Source organism: Eumetopias jubatus, unplaced genomic scaffold (assembly GCF_037043125.1).
Source record: "Eumetopias jubatus isolate StellerSeaLion01/CBP00866 unplaced genomic scaffold, mEumJub1_p1.0 scaffold_2, whole genome shotgun sequence".
Classification (NCBI taxonomy): Eukaryota; Metazoa; Chordata; class Mammalia; order Carnivora; family Otariidae; genus Eumetopias; species Eumetopias jubatus.
In genome coordinates this window covers 54,300,934-54,324,795 of record NW_028274808.1, presented here as the reverse complement: position 1 = coordinate 54,324,795, position 23,862 = coordinate 54,300,934, and the positions used below count along the sequence as shown (strand labels likewise).

The 23,862-nt window shown below is 37.8% G+C and overlaps 1 pseudogene; it reads right to left on the bottom strand.

The window, feature by feature from the left end:
* Positions 1-18,783: 18,783 nt before the first annotated feature.
* LOC114217510 (coiled-coil domain-containing protein 93 pseudogene) lies at positions 18,784-20,711 on the bottom strand (annotated as a pseudogene).
* Positions 20,712-23,862: the final 3,151 nt, after the last annotated feature.

Below are 23,862 nucleotides of genomic sequence, written 5' to 3'. Positions count from 1 at the left end.
TCATTTGGAAAAAAGAAAAATATTTTTACTTAACTATTCTCACAAATTTGTGAACAGAATCAACAACAAATGTAAAGGGAAAAAATGTAAAGGAAAATCTCCGACTCAAACTTAGAGACACGAGAGAGAGACAGAGAGAGAGAGAAAGACTTAAGTCCTTTCCTTAACTAATATAGCCAAAATAATTTCAAAAACAACTAAATAGTATGATGACTTTGTTTACTCAAAATAGATTTCCTGGGACTGTGGAGAAACATGGAAACTTGGCTGTTTTGCACATAGAATGAATACATTGTATACTATTTTTTAATGTTGCAAAGAACTTTCCTAGGAGGTACATTAACACGAATGACATAAACAAAGGAAAAGACAGTGTACAAAAGGAAATTGGCAAGAAAATATAACAAAAAACAAAAATACCCTCCATAAAAAGAAGTTAACTATTCAACTATTGTTAACTTGTACCTTTTTTATGGTTTGTAATTTGTTTTTATTTGTCTTCTTGTCAGACTTACTGCTGAGGTAGAAATAACTGCCTTTTTTTTTTTCAGTGTTATTACTTATTTCGGCCTCTGCTATGTCTTCCAACTATCTGTAGTTAAACTGCACTAATCTATTGGGGGAAATCATGAATGTTCCACATGTAATGAAACTATTTTCCTATTTGATAAAGTAATTTATCCCCATCCAAAGAACTTCTAGTCTTACAAATCAATGAAGTAGTGTATCAGGGCTTACTGTGTAGTCTATAAGGCTAACTGTGACATAAGCATTTTTTCAAATCAGAAACAGGATTTCATATTTTTGAAGCCTTCAAAAGGGTTTAATCTTATGGATCAGATTACATTCAGAATCCATAGTAAGAGCTCTTTTCAACTTTGGAATAAAACCTAATTGAATATGAAACCTTTCATTTTGGTCTTGTAGGGGAGGGAAACTTTTTTTTTCCACTACCCATCTTAGGATCATTGGCTGGGGCCCTATAAATTAGACTGGCAAAAGACAGATTACCAAGAGAAAAACAAACAGAATTTTATTAACATGTGCACCACACATGTACACATGGGAACACTCAGTGATGAGTAACCAAATGGATGGTGAGAACTTAGGTTTATCTACCACTTTTGGCTAAACAAAGGGAAAGGAGGTTGGGGGTTCTGGTTAAGGGATACCAGTTATGGGAAGGTGATCAGGAAATCTGTGGTAAACAAAGGTGGTTTAGTAATATTTGTTATGCAGGTTTCAGTCAGGGCCTACTTCATGGATAAGAGTTACGAAGGTTACTGAACCCAAGTTAGGCTGCCCGTTGCTCAAGAGAGGAGTTTTTGATTGGAAAGGAATTTGAGCTTAATTCAGGGGACCAGCAACCTGGGAAGAAGGCAGACTCTTGTCCAAAAGCCAACTCTGAGGTTTCTGCCTGGCCTGGGCTTTTTTTTTTTTTTTTTTTTTTTTTAAGGGGTTTAGGGTAATTAGCAAAGGGAGTGCTGTGGCCAGGAACATTTCTTGATTACATGCAGACGCCTGGGATGCCAGCTACAGAAGCTATCCCAGGGGGGTGGGTGTGTCCCTTACACAAGGGGGTTAGGTTCTCATCTTGTGATGTGCAGGAATACTCTGTTCCTTCTGCAAAGGAGGGCCAGGTCTACAGATGCACAAAGGGAGGTCAGTAAAATCACCACCATGTGAACCTAAAAAAGGAAAAACATTTTGCTAAAAAATTGTTAGGCTAATCAGAAATCGAAGGCAGCTTCAGACTTGCTGGCTTCAGTGGTCTGGAAAAGTTCTGGTCCTTCACTCCTCAAGGCCCATAGTCTGCAAATCTCAAAGAAAGTACATTAGTTCCGTTACAGATCAAGGGACTTAGGTCAGCAAGTAAGGAGTGTGTTGACTTGAAGCAAGTTAACCCTTAAGACCAGCAGGAGTGCTGTGACATGAAGAGTCCTCTACGGGGTACTGGAGAGGGAGACATCTTTACAGAGAGAAATTTCCTTTATAAATATAAATTTCTTTTACTAAAGGAAAATTTGGGCCCCTTTTTTAGAGCTTGTCCCAGGTTTGTTGGTCTCACTGGCTTTTAGCTCAAAATAATCTATATACCAAAGAGGTATATTTTGAGGTAGCATATTCTGGTAAATTTCAGTGTCTATTCTTTAGGCCAATTTAAAAAAATCTACCTTTTGTCTTCCAACATTTGGTCCACAAAATGGTTTAAGTATCCTCAACTATTTAAGAATAAATCCCTAAATAGTTAATTTATTATTTTTTTTCATTTGGACACAACAGTAGAATTTTATACTCTCAAAAACAAACAAAAAATTGTTAAAGAATAATCTTTTTAAATAATTCAGAAAATCCAAATCAATTGTTGTATTGTCTTTTTGTGTATGGGGCTTACTGATGCGCCTTTGGGTCAATGCTTCTCATTATAGTATTCTTGGGGCTTTTTTGCAGTTCAGATTTGGACACGTAGCTTTGGTTTCAGACAAAAATACAACTGCATTTTTTTTGCTTGTTATTTAAATGATAATTTTAAATTTTTGTTAACAAAGAGCTTCTGCTTAGTTTCAGAGTTCTCCATCTAATGCTTTTTAATGCTTCTTATGCTTTTAATTTTAAAATTTAAAGTATTTTTCATTTTTAATTGAAGCATAGTTGACATACAATATTGTATTTGTTTCGAGTATATAGCATAGTGATTCAACAATTCTATATATTATACACTGCTCACCACAGTAAGTGCAGTTACCATCTGTCACCATGCAAAGTTTTTACAATATTATTGACCATATTCCTTATGCTGTACTTTTCATCCCCATGATTTATTGATTTCATAACTGGAAGTTTGTATATCTTAATCCCCTTCACCTATTTTATCCATCCCCCTCACCCATCTCCCCTCTGTCAACCACCAGTTTGTTCTCTGTATTAATGAGTCTGTTTTTTTGTTCATTTGTTTGTTTCTTAGATTCCACATATCTGACGTATGCCACTTAATATAATACCCTCCAGGTCCAACCATGTGGTTGTGAATGGCAAGATTTTATACTTTTTTTAAAAAAGATTTTATTTATTTATTTGACAGAGAGAGACACAGTGAGAGAGGGAACACAAGCAGGGGGAGTGGGAGAGGGAGAAGCAGGCTTCCCGCGGAGAAGGGAGCCCGATGCGGGGCTCAATCCCAGGACCCTGGGATCATGACCTGAGCCGAAGGCAGACGCTTAACAACTGAACCACCCAGGCACCCCAATTTTATACTTTTTATAGCTGAGTAACATACCATCGTGTGTACACACACACACACACACCACATCTTCTTTATTCATTCATCTATCGGTGGACACTTGGGTCACTTCCATATCTTAGCTGTTGTAAATAATGCTGCAATAAACATAGGGGTGTTATATCTTTTTGAATTAGTGTTTTTATTTTTTGGGGGGTAAATACCCAGCTGTGGAATTACTGGATCATATGATATTTCTATTCTTAATTTTTTTTTTAAAGATTTTATTTATTTATTTATTTGAGAGACTGAGAATGAGAGACAGAGAGCACAAGAGGGAAGAGGGTCAGAGGGAGAAGCAGACTCCCCGCTGAGCAGGGAGCCCGATGTGGGACTCGATCCCGGGACTCCAGGACCATGACCTGAGCCGAAGACAGTCGCTTAACCAACTGAGCCACCCAGGCGCCCTCTATTCTTAATTTTTTGAGGAAACTCCTTATCTTTCCCACAGATGCTGCACCAGTTTGCATTCCCATAAACAGCATACGAGGATCCCATTTTCTCCACATCTTCACCAACACTTATTACTTCTTTCTTTCTTTCTTTCTGATACTAGTCCATTCTGACTGATGTGAGATGATATTTCATTGTGGTTTTGATTTGCATTTTCCTGATTAATGATATTGAACGTCTTTTTCATGTGTGTTCTGTGTGTCTTCTTTGGAAAAATGTCTATTCCAGTCCTCTACTTATTTTTCAATCAGAGTACATGTTGTGTGTGTGTGTGTGTGTGTGTGTGTGTGTGTGTGTGTGGTTTTGTTTTTTTGGTGTTGAGTTGTATGATTTCTTTATATATTTTGGATATTAACCCTTTGGGGGATTATTAACCTTTTGGTTAATATCCAAAATATATAAACTCAAAACTCAACATTATCAGGTATGTCTTTTGCGAATATCTTCTCCCATTTAAAAAAAAAGTTTACCTTTTTATTTTGTTGATGGTTTCCTTTGCCGTGCAAAAGCTTTTCGGTTTGATGTACTCCCAATTGCTTGTTTTGCTTTTATTTCCTTTTCTGAGGAGACAGATCCAGAAAACTATTGCTAAAAGCCAAACTCAGAGAGATCACTGCCTATGTTTTCTTTTAGAGTTTTATGATTTCAGGTCTTATATTTAGGACTTTAATCCATTTTGATTTTGTGTGTGGTGCAAGAAAGTGGTCCAGTTTCATTCTTTTGCATGTAGCTGTCCAGTTTTCCCACCACCACTTATTGAAAAAAACTGTCTTTTCTTCATTGTATATTCTTGCTTTCTTTGTTATAGGTTAATAGATCATATAAACATAGATTTATTTCTGGGGTCTCTGTTCCATTGATCTACGTGTCTTTTTTTGGGGGGGCCAGTATCATATATTTTGAATACTTCATTTTTAGTATAGTTTGAAATCTGGGATTGTGATACCTTCAGTTTTGTTCTTTCCCAAGATTCTTTTTGTTGAAAAACAAAAAGTCTTTTGTAGTTCCATACAAGTTTTAAGAATCATTTTTTCTAGTACTGTGAAAAATACTATTGGTGTTTTGACAGGAATTGCTTTACATCTGTCAATTTCTTTGGGTAGTATGGACATTTTAACATTAATTCTTCCAATCCATGTGCATGGAATATCTTTCCATTTATTTGTGTTGTCTTCAATTTCTTTCATCAGTGTCTTATAGTTTTCATAGTACAGTTCTTTCACATCCTTGGTTAAATTTATTCCCAGATATTTTGTCCTTTTTGATGTAATTGTAAATGGGATTGTTTTCTTAATTTCTCTTTCTGCTACTCCATAGAAACACAACAGATTTTTATATATCAGTTTTGTATTCTGTAACTTTACTGAATTGATTAGTTCTAAATATTTTTATGCTTTATATTTTCTTATTAATGTCTAAAGTGAGATAAAGTAGTTAATGCTTGAAAACCCTAAAAAGCTTAAATAATTTTCATTGCCAAGAAAATTGTTTTTCCCAGTCTTGTTTCTGCCCTCCTTCCTTCTGTCTCTCCCTCTCTCTCTCCATCCCTCTTTTTCTTTCTTTTTCTTTCCTTCTATGCTTCATTCTTTTCCCCATCTCCACACTTTTTTGAACAAATTTCAAATACATTGGATATTAACATTTCTGGGTTTTTGATGTTCCCTAAGGAATCCAGTGTCTTCCTGAAAACTTCTCCCATTTATTCTATTCTTATAGCTCTGTGATTAAGCACACATTATAACTAAAAGAAAGAAGAATTAGAAGAGGAAAACAACAGAAATTGGCTCTTAGCTACTTTGATATATGTAAAAAGCCCAACTAATTAATATTAATATGATAAATTAGCTTGCCTCTCTAATATGATTACTCATAAATATTCTCATTTCTTTCTGCCTTGAAAAATGTTCTCTCCTGATCTTCTCCATATTCTACTTTTCTTGCCCTATGATGTTGGATATAAACATATTTAAATAATACAACTAGGTGTTACCAAAATCCAAATTATGAAACACAATTATTTTAATGACCTTCCTCATTAGTGTGGTTTTTCAAACATGAACACAAGTCCTGTTCGCAGTATGGAGGCAGCAGATACCTGGCACTCTAGGGATACACAAAGGGAAAAGTTGGACAGAGTCTGAAGAGTCACCTTTCTTTCTTTCTTTCTTTCTTTCTTTCTTTCTTTCTTTCTTTCTTTCTTTCTTTTTCTTTCTTTCTTTCTTTCTTTCTTTCTTTCTTTCTTTCTTTCTTTCTTTCTTTCTTTCTCTCTGTCTTTCTTCTTTCTTTCTTTTCTCTCTCTCTTTCTTTCTTTTTCTTTCTCTCTCTCTTTCTTTCTTTTTCTTTCTCTCTCTTTCTTTCTTTCTCTTTCTCTCTCTCTTTCTTTCTTTTTCTTTCTTTCTTTCTTCCTTCCTTCCTTCCTTCTTCTTTCTTTATTTCGTTTCTGTAGGAATGTGTACTAATTAATTTCTACTCTATTTATTTCAGATTGTAATGTTTACACCTAGTAGAACAGCAGAAAGGAATTAGAGATAAGAAGGAGAGGGAAATGAGAGCATTGATAAGACTGACTAGGGTTCAATTAAGTATTTAAGGGAGGAGGTTGAGTGGAGTTCAATAGTTTGAATACTGTTTATCTAAATTCTATTAATTTGACATTTTCTAGCTTATTTATTTCTTCTTTCTCAGACTTCAAGGAATGATGTAATTTGTTTCCACGATGTTATATAAGTCTTCTTCAGATACATATTTTATTTCTTATTTTTCCATTACTTAGTTTTGTATTTCATTCAGTGGGCCATATTTGAATTTGCAAGTTTACATATTTCATAGAAGTATAGTTTTATAACCCACAAGGGAATAAATTTTCATCAAATCAAGTTACTATGAAGGAGGCAAATTCCTAGACACCTAACTGGGGCCTTATGGGCCTTCAAAATCTATTCAACACCAATTTGGCCATCTTTTTACCAGTTTACTTACAGAGAAAGTTACTATCTGCTTAAAGAGACAGATATAAATATAAGCAGAGGTAGAAATTAATTTAACTCAGGCTGACTACAAAAAAAGAAGTGATATTTGAATTGGACTCTAAAGGATGGCCAGGGGGAGCCTGGGTGCCTCAGTTGTTGAATGTCTACCTTTGGCTCAGGTCATGATCCTGGAGTCCTGGGATAGAGCCCCCCATCGGGCTCCCTGCTCAGCTGGAAGCCTACTTCTCCCTCTCCCCCTGCTTGTGTTCCCTCTCTCACTGTCTCTCTCTCTCTGTCAAATAAATAAATAAAATCTTAAAAAATAAATAAATAAAGGATGGCTAAAATTTCAATAAATCTTGGTAGCTGAATGCTACCCCAGGAGTCACCCCATCAGATTCCTTTTTGTCATCTACTAGGGCTACTAGCACACTGCCTTATGAACAATAGATGTTCATATTTGTTGTGAGTTTGCCTGCATTGCACTACTTAGTTTTTAATCTTCCATACATTTTATTCTTTCAATATTATATACTGAGAATCTACTAGGTCCAGGCACTGGGGATCAAACTAAGTAGAGAGAACACATTTTTTTTCCCCTCATGAAATTTCTGACATTGTAGAATAAGGTTTCATTGTGTAACAACTTACCCCTACCACTAATGTAGTCACTTTGTACTATATAAAAAAAATCTGGAATGCATGCCATGAAATTCCAATAAACTTGAGCCTTGACGGGTTTTTATCTGAAGGACAATATAAGAGAGTTGGATTGTGCTATTATAATTTTTTTAACAAGTTGTAATATGCACAGAACTGTACTTTGAAAAAAACTCATTATATGGTACTATTAATGTCTCCAGTTCCTCCAGTTCCTCTACATAAAGCTAAATCAGAGCAATATTTTGACACTTAAATTGTATTTTTAATACAAGTACAATAAAAATCTCCAATAAAGTTTAGTTGTTTTTAATGATACCAGTGTATATTCATCTTCTAACACTTGGTCAATTATTCTGTAAGGAAGTTAACCTACGACTATATTTGAAAACTTTTAAAGTACAAAACACCTCTTTAAATACTTAGAAAAAAGGGCATAGTTTCTTTAAAAAGAAATCTTTTTTAACTGACCTCTCAAAATTGTATATATATATATGGGTATATCTATATATCTCTCTTCATATTTCTTTTGTGATCTGGTCTATGATTTTCACCAGACCCTGAAATAAATTCTAGAACCTCTGTCTGAAGAGAATTTGCAAAAGTTATAAAGGTTAAGAAAATTTCAAAACTAATATTTAACAATTGTGATAAAGAGATTGAGATGGTTAATTGAAAAAAAAAATTAACTGACTAGCAAAGAAGATGAAAGTAGATCAGGGGCACCTGGGTGGCTCAGTTGGTTAAGCTCTGACTCTTGGTTTCAGCTCAGGTCGTGGTCTCAGGATTGTGAAATCGAGCCCTGTGTTGGGTTCCATGCTCAGTGGGGAGTCTGCTTGAGATTCTCGCTCTCCCTCTCCCTCTACCCTCCCCCACTTGCACACAGGCACTCTCTCTCCTTCTCTCTCTCAAATAAATAAATAAATAAATATTTAAACAAAGAAAGTAGACAAATATTTTGAATATTCAGTCATTATCTCCTTGATTTTTCTATTTTGCTTGGAAAAGAAAGAAAGAAAGCATAGAATTATAGGAAAGAGAAGCCTTGTGAAACAGAAATCTCTAAACTTACATGAAAAAGCCCTTCGTACCAAATGGATTTCTGTAAATCCGACTACAGCTGAGAGGCTTAAGGCAGCAAAATGTATTTTCAACAGTGGAAATGGATAAAATTTACCAGACCCTTCTGTAATGAAAAGAAACTGAAACCTTTTTTTTTCCCAGTGAGTAAGGCAGATACCTGAATTACACTAAACACACCCGTAACCATTTTTGAGAAGATACTTATTCTTGGATGTTTACATAGCTATCAACTGAACCATGAATTATATAATATAGTTTCAAACAAAAAGTGGATATTTAGGAACTTTCATTTTTATGCTACTAAAAAGTATTAAAAATCAAAAATTAAGAACTCTAAGACCTATTTTCCACCTCCACCTCCAAAGAAAAATCTACTCTGATTTTCTAGGCAGTTACAATTAAGTGGGCCTGCTTCCTTCCTTGTTTGCCTTCTTTTGTCTTCCTTTAAGAAGTCCTTATTGAGTGTTAACTGAGTGCCAGGCGGGATGTTAGATGCTAATGCCTCAGATAAAAGAGAGGTTCTGCCTTTCAGGAAGATCAGTCCAGGGCAGACAGACAAGAAAACACACAATTAGAGTGCACCAATGTAAGTTCTAGAAGAGAATACTGAGGATATTTGCCAGGATTTGGGAAAGCCAGATGAAAGAAATGTAGTCCTCGAGTTGAGGATGCGGACTGGGTGTGGGTGTGTCATGGCAGATATCCAGTAGGAGGTGGCGCCTGAGCAGAGTTTAAAGAATTTAGAATGCCTGGCTGGATGAGAAAGGGTATGAATTCTCAGGAAATGGGGAGACATACAAATACAAGGTAGCATGAAGAATAAGACAAATTCAAAAATTAGGTTTTTTTTTTAAGATTTTATTTATTTATTTGACAGAGAGAGACAGCAAGAGAGGGAACATAAGCAGGGGGAGTGGGAGAGGAAGAACCAGACTCCTAGCTGAGCAGGAAGCCCGATAGGGGGCTCCATCCCAGGACCCTGGGATCATGACCTGAGCCTAAGGCAGACGCTTAATGACTGAGCCACCCAGGCGCCCCTCAAAAATTGTTAAGAAACACTAGAGCAGGGGGCTCTGGGTGGCTCAGTCAGTTAGACGTCTGCCTTGGGCTCAAGTCATGATCCCCAAATCCCGGGATCAAGCTCTGCCTCGAGCTCTTTGCAGAGCAGGGAGTCTGCTTCTCCCCCTTGCCCCTCACCCTGCTCATGCTCATTCTCTCTCTCTTGCTCACTCTTTCTCTCTCAAATAAATAAAACCTTAAACAAAAAAAGAGTGACTAGAACACAGGATGTAGATGACACAGTGTCAAAATAGAGTTAGAAAACCAGATCAAAACATAGCTATGTTATTCTGCTGAAAAATTATTTAGCGGATTCCCATCATGTTCACAATATTATCCACATTCCTTAGTGTGGCACCTAGATCTCATAGACACTCTTGCAGGGTCACTTCACCATTCACCCCTCTGAGTCTTCTCATCCCCCAGGGGTGCCTCTGGACTCTCAAATTATCTGCTTCCTCCTATAGGGGGCCTGGATCCCTTAAAAAAGAGAGAGAGAGAGATTTTATTTATTTATCTGAGAGAGAGAGAGTGCTCAGGGAGAGAGGGGCAGAGGGAGAGGGAGAAGCAGGCTCCCCGTGGAGCAGGGAGCCCAATGTGGGGCTTGATCCCAGGACCTGAGATCATAACCTGAGCTGAAGGCAGATACTTAACCAACTGAGCCACCCAGGTGCCCTGTGGATCCCTTTTATACCACATGGAAATCAGGGGCCACATAGATGCTGACCTTTTTTTTCCTTCTTGGTTTTTCCATGCAATAACTTCAGTTTTACTCTGCTGCAGAAGCCCTATGCAAGTCCTGGGTCACCCCACATGATAGACAACAGTTCCCCACTCAGAGTGTTACACCAAGAATAGGACCCAAAACCCTTCTAATTTCAGCTCCTCCTCTAACCCATGCTTCCTCTTTGAGAATTCATTCCAGAGGGGACATGAAATTTTCACCCTGTGTCTCTCCCTATCTCTCTGCCTCCCCAAAACTTCCATATTTCCCTGAGAGAGGAAGGAATGAGTTTTTCCCTTTTGGCAAAGATTTCTCTTTTGTCCCATATATTGGCTTTTATGTATCCCTGGCTTATTGGAATCTTAACAGTCAATTTGACCAGATACTGGGTCTTGTTGTATTATTTAGCAAATCCTTTTGATAAGGGTTTTTATTTAAGTCTATAGGCTTTTTGTAGTCTCAAAAACCTTATTTTATATCTCAAAATCTGAATATTGACTCTCTAACTTTACATTCTTTATTAGAAATTCTAGACCATCTTGAGGCAAAGCATGCCTTTGGTAGAATAGAGATGAGGTGGGTAAAAGGAAATGCAAAGGAGAAAAGGTACATTCATATCATTCTACAAATAATGCCATGCTGCATTGGTGATGCTCAGATGCTGGAAGGAACAAAGCAATGTCTCGGGATCTTGATCTTTTGATAATAGAGACTGATGTTCACAGGGAACAACAGGGTGGAATTTCAGCAGGGAAGACTTCAAAACCAGTTAAGTGTTTGGTGCTGCTACCGTAAAGTAGAGCAAGAAAGCCAACCACAAAAACAGAAACACTAAATAGAGCAAAGAAGGAAAGGAAGTATGTTACAACAGAAGTATTGGAGGGCATCCATAACTTCCCTGAATATTTTTGCTTCCATTTTAAACTTTGACATTACTCATTCATTTCTTTCGATTTTATCGGAGGAGTGACTTATGGGAGAGAGTAATTGATAATACGGTATTCCTTCAGTATGGGAGAATGCAAAGCATACATTGCTAATTTGGATGATATTTCTTGTGTTTTTTTTTTTTATATAAAGAAGGTATATCTAGAAAATTTAAATTAGATCATGACCATATTAAGCAATTGACATAGAATGAAAGCAAAACAAATCATATAACCCAAGCCCCAATTTATAACCCAAGGTCCAAAAATTTAGACCTATGGAGAGAAGATACAATGATGATTGCTTTGAAAACTTTAATTTGAATATATATCACCTGGGGATTTTGTTAAAATGTAGATTCTGATTTGGTAGGTCCGAGACCGGGCATGAGATTCTACATTATCCACAAGCCCCTGGGACACTCCAGAGCCCCTAGTCATAGATCCCTCTTTGAGCAAAATACTAGAAAAGAACTCTCTGACTTGATTGGCTTACCTAGGTTCCATCATTATCATGGGATTTTTTTGATTTGTGCTTTTCCAAATGAATTTTAGAATTAATTTATGTAGTGAAGTGTGGGAGAATATGCTATTCCCAAATATACCATTTAGCATAAACATTATTTTTATCCAAAGGCACTTGACAAACAGCATATACAAAAGGGATATCGTGATCTCCTCTTTTCTTCCTAAAAGCAGGAAATAAAACTCCCATATGAAAGATGCTCTCTCTGTACCAGGAAAAAAGAAACATTCTATCACCAGAGATAGGGAATTGAGGTCAGAAAAATCTATACAAATAGACCTTGTTAATATAACTCTGATTTCCTTTTAACCTCCCTATAATTACTTTTTACAATTGCCACTCTGTTCAATCTAGCATGTGGATCTTGCTACTTCTTTGGGTCTTCATTTTCCTGTGGAGGCTCCCATGTATGAGTAAATATCTGTATGATTTTCTCCTGTTAATCTGTTTTATGTCAACTTGTTCTCAGGCCTACTCATAGACCCTAAGTGGGTAGAGGTAAAGTTTTGCCTTCCCTACAGTAGCTTCATAAAAAATTCCCAGTAGCTTCATAAAAAATTTTTCACAAAAAATATTTTGATTGCAATTGCATTAGACTTTTAGATAAATTTGAGGAGAAATTGAAATATATAAAATGTTGAACTTTCTTCAGTTATCTAAATTTTATGTCCATCTATAGTAATTTGCAATTTTTCTGTACAGCAGTTTTGCTTATCTTTTATTAATTTTGCTCATAGAACACAATGTTTATGCTGCTATCACAAATAGAATATTTTTATATTATTACATTTTCTAATAGGTTATTGCTGATGTGTAAAAATACCACTCACTTCTTCATATTGATCTTTTCCCCACAATTCCTGCAGAACTCTCTTATTTGTTCTAACACAGCGTGTGTGTGTGTATATTTTTAAATTTTCAATAAAGACAAATATTTACAAATGTCTCCTCCTTTCTTACCCTGCAACACCTTATTTCTATTCCTTCTTTTATAGGCAAGGCACTCCAGTGAAATGTTGACTTTTATCAATGATAGTAAGCATTATTGTGTTATCTTCTCTTACTAGGTGATAAAACTATTAGTTTCTAGAACATGCTACAGAATTATTTCCTATCTTAGCAAATTTTCACATACCATTTTCCCTGCCTGTGATGCTGTTTTCTCCATATTCTTCATAACTGGTTCATTTATATCATTTATGCCAAAGCTTAAATCTCACCTGTGAATAATTCATGAATTTTTCGTGAATAATGGTCCAGGAACCAATGACAAACTAAGGTAAGCAACTTAGGGGTAATTTGTTGGCCCCAGACTGAAACGTGCAGAGGTGGGTTGTGGCTTTAGTCACAGTTGCATTTGTTAAGCTCTCCCTCTCTCTTTCTCTTTCGTTTCTTAGACAAACTCCTTCTAATTTGTCAGCATGACACAGCCCACTTCTTACAGGCTTAGGTGCTCTACTGGAATGGGACTTCTTTCTTGTTAAAGTAGCAGATTCTGGTTGTCCTCACTTGGGTTGTGCTCATCCCCAAACAAATCACTGTTACAAGGGTAAGGAACCATGATCCTGCCAATTTGGTAGATGGAGTGGGCACCTTGGCCAACAGTCTGTTCACAATTTCTCAGTGCTGAGAATGAATAGTTCACTAATCACTGAGATGCAGGCTTGATAGACCAAAACATCTGAAGTCAACTGAACTTGCTCCGAAATAATCTTTTCCGACACCCGCCCCCGACCCTTTTATTGTCTTTCAGCCCTCTGTAACTTTTATATCACTGACCCTGATTGGGAATTATTTCACTTATGTGTGTTTCCTGAACTAGAATGTCAGTTCCTTGACAGAAGGGACGCTGGCTTCCTCGTTTACTGTGGCATCTCCAGGATATAGGAAGATGTATGCCACATGGGAGGAATTCAGTATTTTGTTAAAAAGTATCAATAAGCTTAACTGTAAATATCAGGAATCCATAATTGTAAAAGTTAACATTCTAATATTTATGAAGAGATGATGATATTCAATATTGTTGTCTCTTAACTTTTTTTTTGAGAAAATTTGACAAGAGAAAGTTGAACACTGGCTTTTTGCTTCTCTTTTTTAAGAAAGTCTGTTGTGAGATTCCTACTTACTGCCCAGCAGATCTATTAATCTCACCATGAATTTGAATGAATGAAACATTTAGGCTGATATGTATGCATAATTTTAAAATTATCTTTTTTTCATAACTATACCTTGCCTTAATGTATTTTCACTTATGTCCTTGCTAATGTTATTTTAAGCATTTTACTTTTCTAAAAGTCTTTGTTTTCTTCTCTGTAAAACTGCAGTCTTAATATTTACCTTGCAGTGTATCATGAAGATTAAATAAGATAATGTATTTTTATTTATTTATTTTTTTAAAGATTTATTTATTTTGAGAGAGTGAGGATGAGAGAGAGAGAGAGAGTACATGAGGGGGGGAGGGTTAGAGGGAGAAGCAGGCTCCTCGCGGAGCAGGGAGCCCGATGCGGGACTCGATCTCGGGACTCCAGGATCATGACCTGAGCCGAAGGCAGTCGCTTAACCAACTGAGCCACCCAGGCACCCAAGATAATGTATTTTTAAAAGTAAGCACAAAACTGGAGCATCTGGGTGACTCAGTCAGCTAGGCATCCGACTCTTGATTTCAGCTCAGGTCATGATGTCAGGGTTGTGAGATTGAGCTCTGGGTTGGGCTCCATGCTCAGCGGGGAGTCTGCTTGTCACCCTCTCTTTCTGCCTCTTCTCCCACTTATTCACACTCTCTCAAATAAATAAATCTTAAAAAAAAAGCTCTCACAATACTTTATAATTAAAGAATTTAAAACAATAATCACTATTTCAATTGTTTCTTGCCTTGTGGTATAAGGTATCTTTTTGGGGCAGAATTCATGTTAACCATAAGAGAGGTATCTGGATCCATTTATAAACAATCCCTCATATAAAATTACATTTGACAAGTAGAGTATATATATATAGCATTCTTGGCAACTTCCTCTGTCTTTAGGTTAGTAATTTTTTTTCAGTCCTCTAAAAGTCATATTGCAGAAGTCACAGCAAGTAAAGAGAAAGGAAAAAAAAAAATAGCTGGGGTCATTTTCTCATAAGATGTCAGTGCCCATGGCAGGCACCCAAGTCTCAGGAACTCACTGATGTTCACATCTTTGGTAGAATAGTGGAAGCAAGGAACACTGAGAACTGAACTTCATTCATGTTTTCCACCATCTTCAAGCCATTCCTTTCAAGTGGTTTATGAAATATTATCTAGGGTTATTATGGATCAATATATTCGATGGGTTTACCATTAAAGACATTGATTTACATGTAAAGTAGTCTAAAATACGCCAAGTAAAAAAGAAAAAAAAAAAAAAAGAAACAAGTGCACATTATCCCGGGCAGCAGGGATAGTCTGAGCTGTCTAGATCTGTTTGATGGAAGCTTTCCTTTTGGCAGATACACTGCTTCATCTGAGCCAGGTGCTCTCATAGTCTTGCTCCCAGATTCATGACTTAGATTTGCCTTTCTAGAACTTTCCAAGTGAAGATATGAGGAGCAGGATGGAAGGCAGAACTCAGCCAGTGGGGGGCTGCAGGAACTCCCTTTTGCTGGGAGAACTTCTTAGGAAGTCAAAGATCAGTAAAGTTAAAGATAGCTGGGACCAAAGAGCCAGTAGAAGCAAATATTGAAAGCCTGGATTCAAAGCCAAGAACTGCAGGACAAAGGAAACAATAAGAGAGGCAAGTTAAGGTGTTCCAGTCTATTTCTTGGAACAGGTTTTGTTGTTTTATTACTTCCTTTTATGTGTAAGCCATCGTAGGGTGTGTGTATGTATGGAGGGGGTGTTTAAGTGCGGGTATGTGCGTAAGAACCATGGAGGAGATAGACACTGATTCCAGCACAAATCAGATAGTGTAAACCAAAGCAGACAGCCATCTCAGTCATTAAGAGCTCAGTACTGGTGCTATGTGCTTGTTTGCTTTTCCAAATTTTGTGGATTTCTATTTTTCTTTTCATTTATTTACTTCTTCCTTTATTTCTCTCTATCCGCTTAGATACTTTCCTACTGCATATCTGAGTGTTTGACATATCTTCCAAGGACCAGCTTCACTTCACATTTTCTCCTGGCCTATTCTTATCCATTCATACCCTTGCCTGTTTTTCTGCTTAGTTGGTTTTCTTATTTTCTTTTGTTCTCATATTTATCCAGGTGTTGATTTCCTGTTCATCCTGACCTTTGATGCTGGTTTCAGCCTGTAGGTTTTGCCTGAGCGATGACTCACTTCCTGGATCATGGGACAGGGTTGGGTGGATTTTTCAAGCCCTGCAGTGGGCAGCCTGAAGTCACAAAGTAGTATGCTTAGTCCCTGAGTTGGAAGAAGGTAGAAAGTGTCGAAAGGAGTAATCGCCTCCACAGATCTTTGGTTATTGTATGGTTTTATCCAAATCCAGTCCAGCGGATCATAATTTGTTTTAATTTGCAATTCCTTTTTTTTTTTTCCGATTTAAGACTTTTTTTTTTCATGCCCAACGAGCCTGAGTGACTGACGCTCGCCGCTCTGCTTCTGTCCCTCAGACTCCTACTCTCTGCAAGAGGAATGTTTCCTTGCACTGACTTGCGCAGATGGCCCTAGGCTTTGGCAGTGGCCTTGTAATGGGCCAGAGTGGGGGCTGAAGGGTCAGTGGCTTTGATCCACCTCAGCATCCAGTAATGGGTCAGCCAGTCGGCCCGGCCTGGGTAGTGGCGTTCAAAGATTTGATGGTAGTAATAGCCTTCTTTAGTTTCAGGAGTGTTGAAGGGAAATTTTTGTCCACTGCTGCCATCATTGTGTCATCACCCTGATGTTCAATATATTCCTGTAAAATCTTAAACCAGGAATTCTTAACCGAGATTATTCCACCACTGAAGGCTTCTTTTGGCCTCCAGAGAATGTCTTTAGGTATCAGGTTGGAGTCCTCTTAGGTCTCTCTCAGATGTTTTTCTATCCCATTCTTGGGAATTCTCATATCTGGGGGCAGAGACAATTACTAGGAAGAAAATCGGTGATCCAGGAAGGGGACTCTCTATTCAAGGCCATGGGCAACAGTGGTGTGATCTGCCCGGAGCACATCGAACAAGTAGAGTTCCTTCAGAAGCCTCTTACTCTCCTCCTCGGCTTGTTCAGGAGAAGGAGCCTTGTGAAAATGTATGTAATCCTGCATCAGCTCATCTGAGCCTTCTCCGGAGAAGATCACCACGCTATCTGTGTTCTTCCAAATGTAGTGTGCAATTCCTTCTTAAGTGGCCTCTGTGTCACCACTCTTTCTAGTTCATCCATTTCACAAATAAGCCCTGTTGGTCTTTCTTCAAGTAAAGAAAGTTATGGCACTCCTCTAATAACAAGTTCTTCTTGATTCCCATTATCTAAAAGAAAAACTTTTTAATGCCAAGCTTGATTACCAGGATTCTCACAATTCTGCAGTGGTGCTGTCTTTCAAGCCTGACCTCCCACTACCCATCACTCTTCTCTCTACACGGTGAACCTACACTCCATTCCAGCAGTACTTCCTCAAATCATTAGTGTTATCTTATGATTTGTCAACATTACATATTAGTCTTTCTCCTGGAATCATTTTCTTCCATTTCTTCACTTCATTTTTTAAAACTCACTTTCAAATATCATCTTTTTCCTAGGCTATGAAATGTTCATTCATTTTTAAATGAATTTTCTTTATATCTTCTTTAAGAGTTGCTCTCTTCACTTTCCCGTCTCATGTCTTTCCTCCTTGTCTTCTTTTCCTTTTCTTCTTTCAACAAATATTTTTGGCATGTGTACTCCGTGTCAGATAATGTGTTAAATCAAAATGTATGGTCCCTGTCCTCAAGGACCTTACATTCGTGGTGCCATCTAATTGTTCATGGCCTATGTTCCTCATTAGTCATAAACCACTCGGGGGCAGGAACTATGTCGTCCTCATCAAATTTTTAGTATTACTTAACACAGGAGAGGGCACAGGATAGGCTCCAAGAAATGTTTTTAGAAAGAATAGGCAAATATAATTTTTTTGAATAAATATCTTTCTGCCTGTGTTATGTATATTTAGTAGGTCTTTACACCTGCCACACAAACAAAACCGTAAACAACACTACCATTTGGGTGCTGGACTAAGCTCAGTATGTGCAGGATCTCATTTATGCTTCACAACTCCCTGAAAAAGTTCCTCTTACTATCCCTATTTTGGAGCCAAGGAAACTAAAGCATGGAATAGGAACTCACCGAGCTACTGCATAAGAGGCACAGCTCACACCTGCACCAATCTTTTTTTTTTTTTAAGATTTTATTTATTTGAGAGAGAGAGAATGAGAGATAGAAAGCACGAGAGGGAAGAGGGTCAGAGGGAGAAGCAGACTCCCCGCCGAGCAGGGAGCCCGATGCGGGACTCGATCCCAGGACTCCAGGATCATGACCCGAACCGAAGGCAGCTGCTCAACCAACTGAGCCACCCAGGCGCCCCACCTGCACCAATCTTGATGAACTTTAACACCTGAGTTCTTTTAAGAACTTAATCTTTCTCTCAGTTGTCTCCAGTTCCATTCTTCTGGTCTCTCTTTGTTAACCATTGGAAATGTAATAAAAGGAGTGTTGTCATTTTTTAAAAATCATGTAATACTTTAAAACTCAAATGACTTAATGTTTATTCAGTATATCATAATTTTTATGAAAGAGAAGGTGTCTTCTTCTTCTTCTTCTTTTTTTTTGCTGAACAAATGAATTCCTTTTTATTCAGAGAGTCCATACAAATACAAGGTACCTTCATATGTGCAGTGTTACTGGAGAAATTCAAGTTGACCTGACACAGAACGAATACTGCCCACGTTTCCTCATAGGATGACGGGTGTTATCCAAGTCATCATGTTTATACCGTCTGATTTCATCAACAACAGAGAGATGAAATGGAAGCAAATGGGAGAAAGAAAATATCCGGGTGTTGAGACTATGACCCCTGCCTCTCTCTACTGTAGTGTTCAGAACCATTTCATCATCTTGCAGTTGATATATGGCGTTAAAGGAAAAAAAAAATCAATGGCATACGATGATGTCTGGGAAATTTCAGGAGGCCTTGGCTTTCACCTTGGACGGCAACACTTCATTCTGCAGCCCTCCTCCTTGAACTCCTTCACAGTCTTCAAGTACAGCCTCTGCTTTTCCAACAGTTCCAGGTACTGGTCGTTCAACTGGTCTCTTCTCATCGTGTTCTCTTGCTTCTTCTTTTCCATCTTCATTCTGCTCTGCTTAATTCTTTCTATGATCTGTTCCATTTGACATAAAAACTGGTCCCTGGCAGTAGGGGAGACCATGGCTTGTGAGAAGTTCTCATGAATTGAGTTCAGCAGGCTGATCTCTTTTTCCAAATAAACCTTTTTACCATCCAGGGTATTATATAAAGTGAAGAACTGCTTGGTTTCTTTGTGCACTGTGGAAATCTGGTGGTAGAGTTCAGTAAATCTCTTCTGATACTGTATTAGCTCAGCTCGGCTGGGTACTTCACCAGTCTTGCTATGCACAATTGCTATTTCTTGATTTCTTTGAGGCTGTAGTAAATGGATCTTGTAAAGTTTCTCTTTCTCCATGTTATACCATCTGTCTAGGTCTTCATTATGAGTCATCACAGGGCTTAGGGCACCATGTGGCTCTCCAGCAGACAGGCTCTTCTCCTCTCCCCCTGGCACTCTCTTGACTTTCAGGTTTTCAATTTCCTGCTGCAGCCGTGTCATCTCCTCTCGACAATGTGCTTTAAACTCTTGTTCCTGACTTTTCAGATTTTCATTCATGGCTACAAGTGCTCTCAAGTTCTGCAGGTTACCGGGATCCTCTTTGGATTCTGTCTTCTCCAGGGCTGCTTGCTCTTTGTCCAGCTTCTCACTGTGATGCTTCAGCTCTGTCAGAGTTTGCTTTGTTTCATCCTATCTGGCTTGTAGGCTGGTATGACTTGCCTGTAGCTCTTCCAGATGTTTGGTCTTCTGCAGACTCTGCTTGTTCAAGGAGATGACTTCTCGACGATGAAGCTGGGAGGTTCCTAATTTTTCTGGACTTTCTTCAGCTGACAGCTCAGACTGCTTCTCTGAGTACTCGCACATGATCTGCTTGATCTCGGCGGAACAGAGTCTCACGATTTGGCCCACCAAGCTGGCGGTGAGGCGGCTCTCCTCACTCACCATGGCGGTCATCTTGGTCATCAAGGACTGAATATGCTGCTCTTCAGCAACTTGAAACTCATTTTCCTCATGGGCATCATCTTTTCCAGCAGCCGAGAGCCCTGCGGGAAGTGCCGTCTTCTTGTCCTTGGCCTTCTCTGTTTTGCTCTGGCGGCTGAATCCATATCTCCTACCATATTCCAGAAGCGTGGCATGGACTCGAGATTCTTCATTGAGCCGCTCTTCTGCTCCCTGTTGGCGTTTGTATTTCCGATGGGGCTTGTAAACATCTGAAAAGTAGACAACTGGATTGATGGCCTTTTCTTTTCTCTTTATGAAGTCATCATCCTCAGGGAGACAGTAGGTTTTCTGGAACTGGGGATATGGAGTAGGAGCGGATGTAGTCACCCATCTCTTTCTTTGTTTCTATAGCTGGCTTCACCAGCCACTGGACAACAGGAAATATGTGAATAAAATCCATGCCCTGGATGTGGTGGGGCTCCAGCTGGTGTGGACCCTTCATCCTTGGCAGGACTGAGACGACTTTTTCTGATAGTGTTACTTTTTGTCCTATTGTAGAGTTTTCCTGAAAGAGTAGATTAACGTCTATGTCAAAGCTGCAAGTGGTAATGCACCAAATCATTCCTCCTGCTACCTTGTCAAAAGGTGATAAGCCTTTAATTCTTGCCCTGAAATACCCAGCTGCAGCCAAAAGCTCCAGAATTTCAGTCAGCTTGACATTTTGTTCTTCATCTTCACTTGTTTCTACCTCCGGGAGACCCTGGCCCTCCGGCCCCTTGGGCAACCCCATGGTCCTGTGACAGACCTGCGGCGGCCGCAAAGCTCGCGGAGCGTCCGGAGGAAGCTGTCCCCGGCCCCGAAGCTGTCCCGGCCCCGAAGCTGTCCCGGCCCCGAAGCTGTCCCCGGGTGGAGGCAAACTTTGACTTCCTCCATCGCCGCTGCAACCGCCGCCGGCCAAGGAGCTCGGTGGCCCGGCCGAAAGAGAAGGTGTTTTATCTCAAAAATAAAAACAAAAAAGTAACATGGAATGTTATAGTGCTGAACATACACATTTAATTTTAAATACTGAAAATAAGCATGGCATAAGTTCCTCTAAGGTATATGCCAAAGTTATTGTTTGCTTAAGACTTTCTCAACTTGGTACAAAATGTTTCTACTTTAAATTTCAAACTGGATCACAAGTAATTTCACAATCGTTTGTCAGTGTGCTTAAAGTAAAGAGCTTCTGGAGGTTTACACCCCACAGGGCATGTCCTGAAGACAACAATGTGCCTAATGAAACTAAAATAGAATTCTACCAACAGAGGTTGGGTGTTATGGAGATACCATCACTGAAAGATTGATTTTATAATTCATTTTGTTATTATATTCTCTTTAAATTTGGTCTCCATTTTGCTAGAAAGGCAAATAAAGGTCACTTTCATATTTGTAGCCTGCTTAATGTTTTAAAATGCTAAATCAAATCAAAGAAGTAATTATAGATATAAATATAGATATAGATTTAAATATAAATCCCATAACATTGATCATAAGGTTAAGATTGGCATTTTGTATTATACTTTCGCCCTTCCTGAGGGCCTACTATGCTTCTGTCTAATATGTTCACTATTTTATTTATTCAAAAGTTATTTATTGAGTATTACTAATCATTAGATGTTGTGTTAGTCATAGGCATATAGCAATTAAAAAAAATAAAGATTGATATCAAAGAACTCAGTAAATCTGAGGAGACAATCAAGAAAAACAATGGTAGAATAGGGAATAGCTGTTAAAATGGATGTATACATAGAATATTTTGGAAGTCAGGAGAAGAGCCCAGAGGAAAAGCCTGGGTTTACGATATTCAGTATGTTTCTATAATTTATTTGATAACATTTTCCAAGGGCAATTGAGTATTGTACACATGATAACACATTGTTAACCATGGGTATTAGAGAAAATGCCAGGTATAATCCTCCCTCTGAAATGTGGTAATGTTAAAAATTTGTAACTAATTTAATATATTCGGAGCAAAAGATATTTGTAGGTCCTACATGAGGGACAGGGCTGGAACAGTACGACTTCCAGACCATGAAAGGCTTTCTTAGTATTTTATCAATAATAGAGTTCCACTAGAGAATTCTCAGCAGTGATGCAACCTGATTGTAGCCTGTCTTTCTTTTTAGAACTAACCTTCTGAACTGACTGGGGAGTGACTAAAACCTGCAACATGGAAATAGTTGGGAATTCATATGAGAACAGATTAATATCTGAACTTTAACAATGGCAAAGGGAACAGATATAAGATATCAGAACACATAATGGTCAACTAAATGAAAGAGTGGATGGTGAGACAGAGAAGTTTCAGATAATTTGAAAACATATTGATCCACATTCTTTCCTTCCTTATCTCCAATGTCATTTCCTGTCAACAGTCTGGAAAATAACTTTCCAGCAAAGATTACAAAAGACAAGTAGAGTCTCCAAGTAAAGTTTATAAGAGACAAAAGTCATAAATAACCATGGGCAGAAATATTCTAAATTTTTATAGCCCATTCAATGTCTCTCATACCAAAGCATAAAAAATCTTCATATATAGCCTATTCTCTTCTGTCGTAGAAATGTTTTACCTTCATTAAAATTTACTTCTTGATATCTTAAAAGTATTAATGTGTTATGGAGAAAAAAATTGTATCTTGCTAGAATGTTTAAATCTAAGCATACACCTGAAATAAATCCCATTAGAAGCTATGTGATTAATGATATAAATTCTCTAACTTTTAATGAGAAGGGACTTTAGACAGACTGCATATTACAGTCTTAACAATATAACATTCTGGTGTGTTTGGCTGTTCTATTACATTTTTTTAAATGTTTCATTTGTTAGGTTTGGCTTTTAAATAGTTTTACAACCCAGTAGAATTAGAGTATGGAAATTATATGTTTTTTTAAACTAAAGAGAAAGAAAAATAGATTACAGATATCCCTAATGTAATACCTTTTTAAAAAACTCATTAAATGTTTTCAACATTATCTCATGATTACAGCTAATTGTACTAAATTTTTTCTTCCTCATTGAAAGTCTGCCACGTTAAAAAAAAAGAGAGAGAGAACATGGCACACTCTAGTGATATTTCTGAGAGTGAGAGAGAATACAAGGAAGTTATGTTTTGGGTTATGCTAAGTCTGGCATTAGAAATGAGTTTAATGTGTCTACGGGGCATACAGATGGAAAAATAGGAATTTAGAACCCGGGAGCGTGAACTGAGTTGTTGTTGATTTGAGAGTTGTCACACATAAGTGATAGTGGAAGCTTTTTGTTTAGATGGAATTGCCTGCGGATAACATGCAGTGTGAGATGAAAAGAGAGCTAGAATTGAACATAGCTGCCAGAGAAGGTCCCTAAAAATCAAGGCATGGAAGTGTCCACTAGGTTTGGCGGTTATAAGGTTGCCTTTGGGAGATAGATAGAATGAGTGAGGTTAAAACCAGATATAAGTATGATATAGATAATAATGTATTGGTTTATAACAAATACCCTAAATATTTGATATTAAGAGGATCCAGTGCCATTGCAGTGAATGGGCAGGTCACATGAGATAAATAGGACAATGATATTGTTTTATGTCCTGGAGAGCACCCAGTTACTCTCAATGTAAATAATCCAATGAATGTCAAAAAAGATGTTATTCTTACAGAGTCAAAAAGTTTTCCAAACTTAGATCAGTATATGACTGGTGAATTCAAGTTGGCTAGTTTGGAGTGCCCAATCATGCTATTTTGAAGGTACTTTATTATAATAAAAGGAGTTTCTTCAAAATTCAAAGGTTCTCATAAGAATTTAGGTGAAATAGGTCTCTGAACAGCAGCAACAAAAAATAGTAGTTTTTTTCCAGTAGGACAGCAACTTTTATCAGCTTTCTTGCTTAATGAAGAAATCATTAGGCTTTCAAATGGACAAGGCATTTTTCCCCCAAGCATAGAATTTGATTAA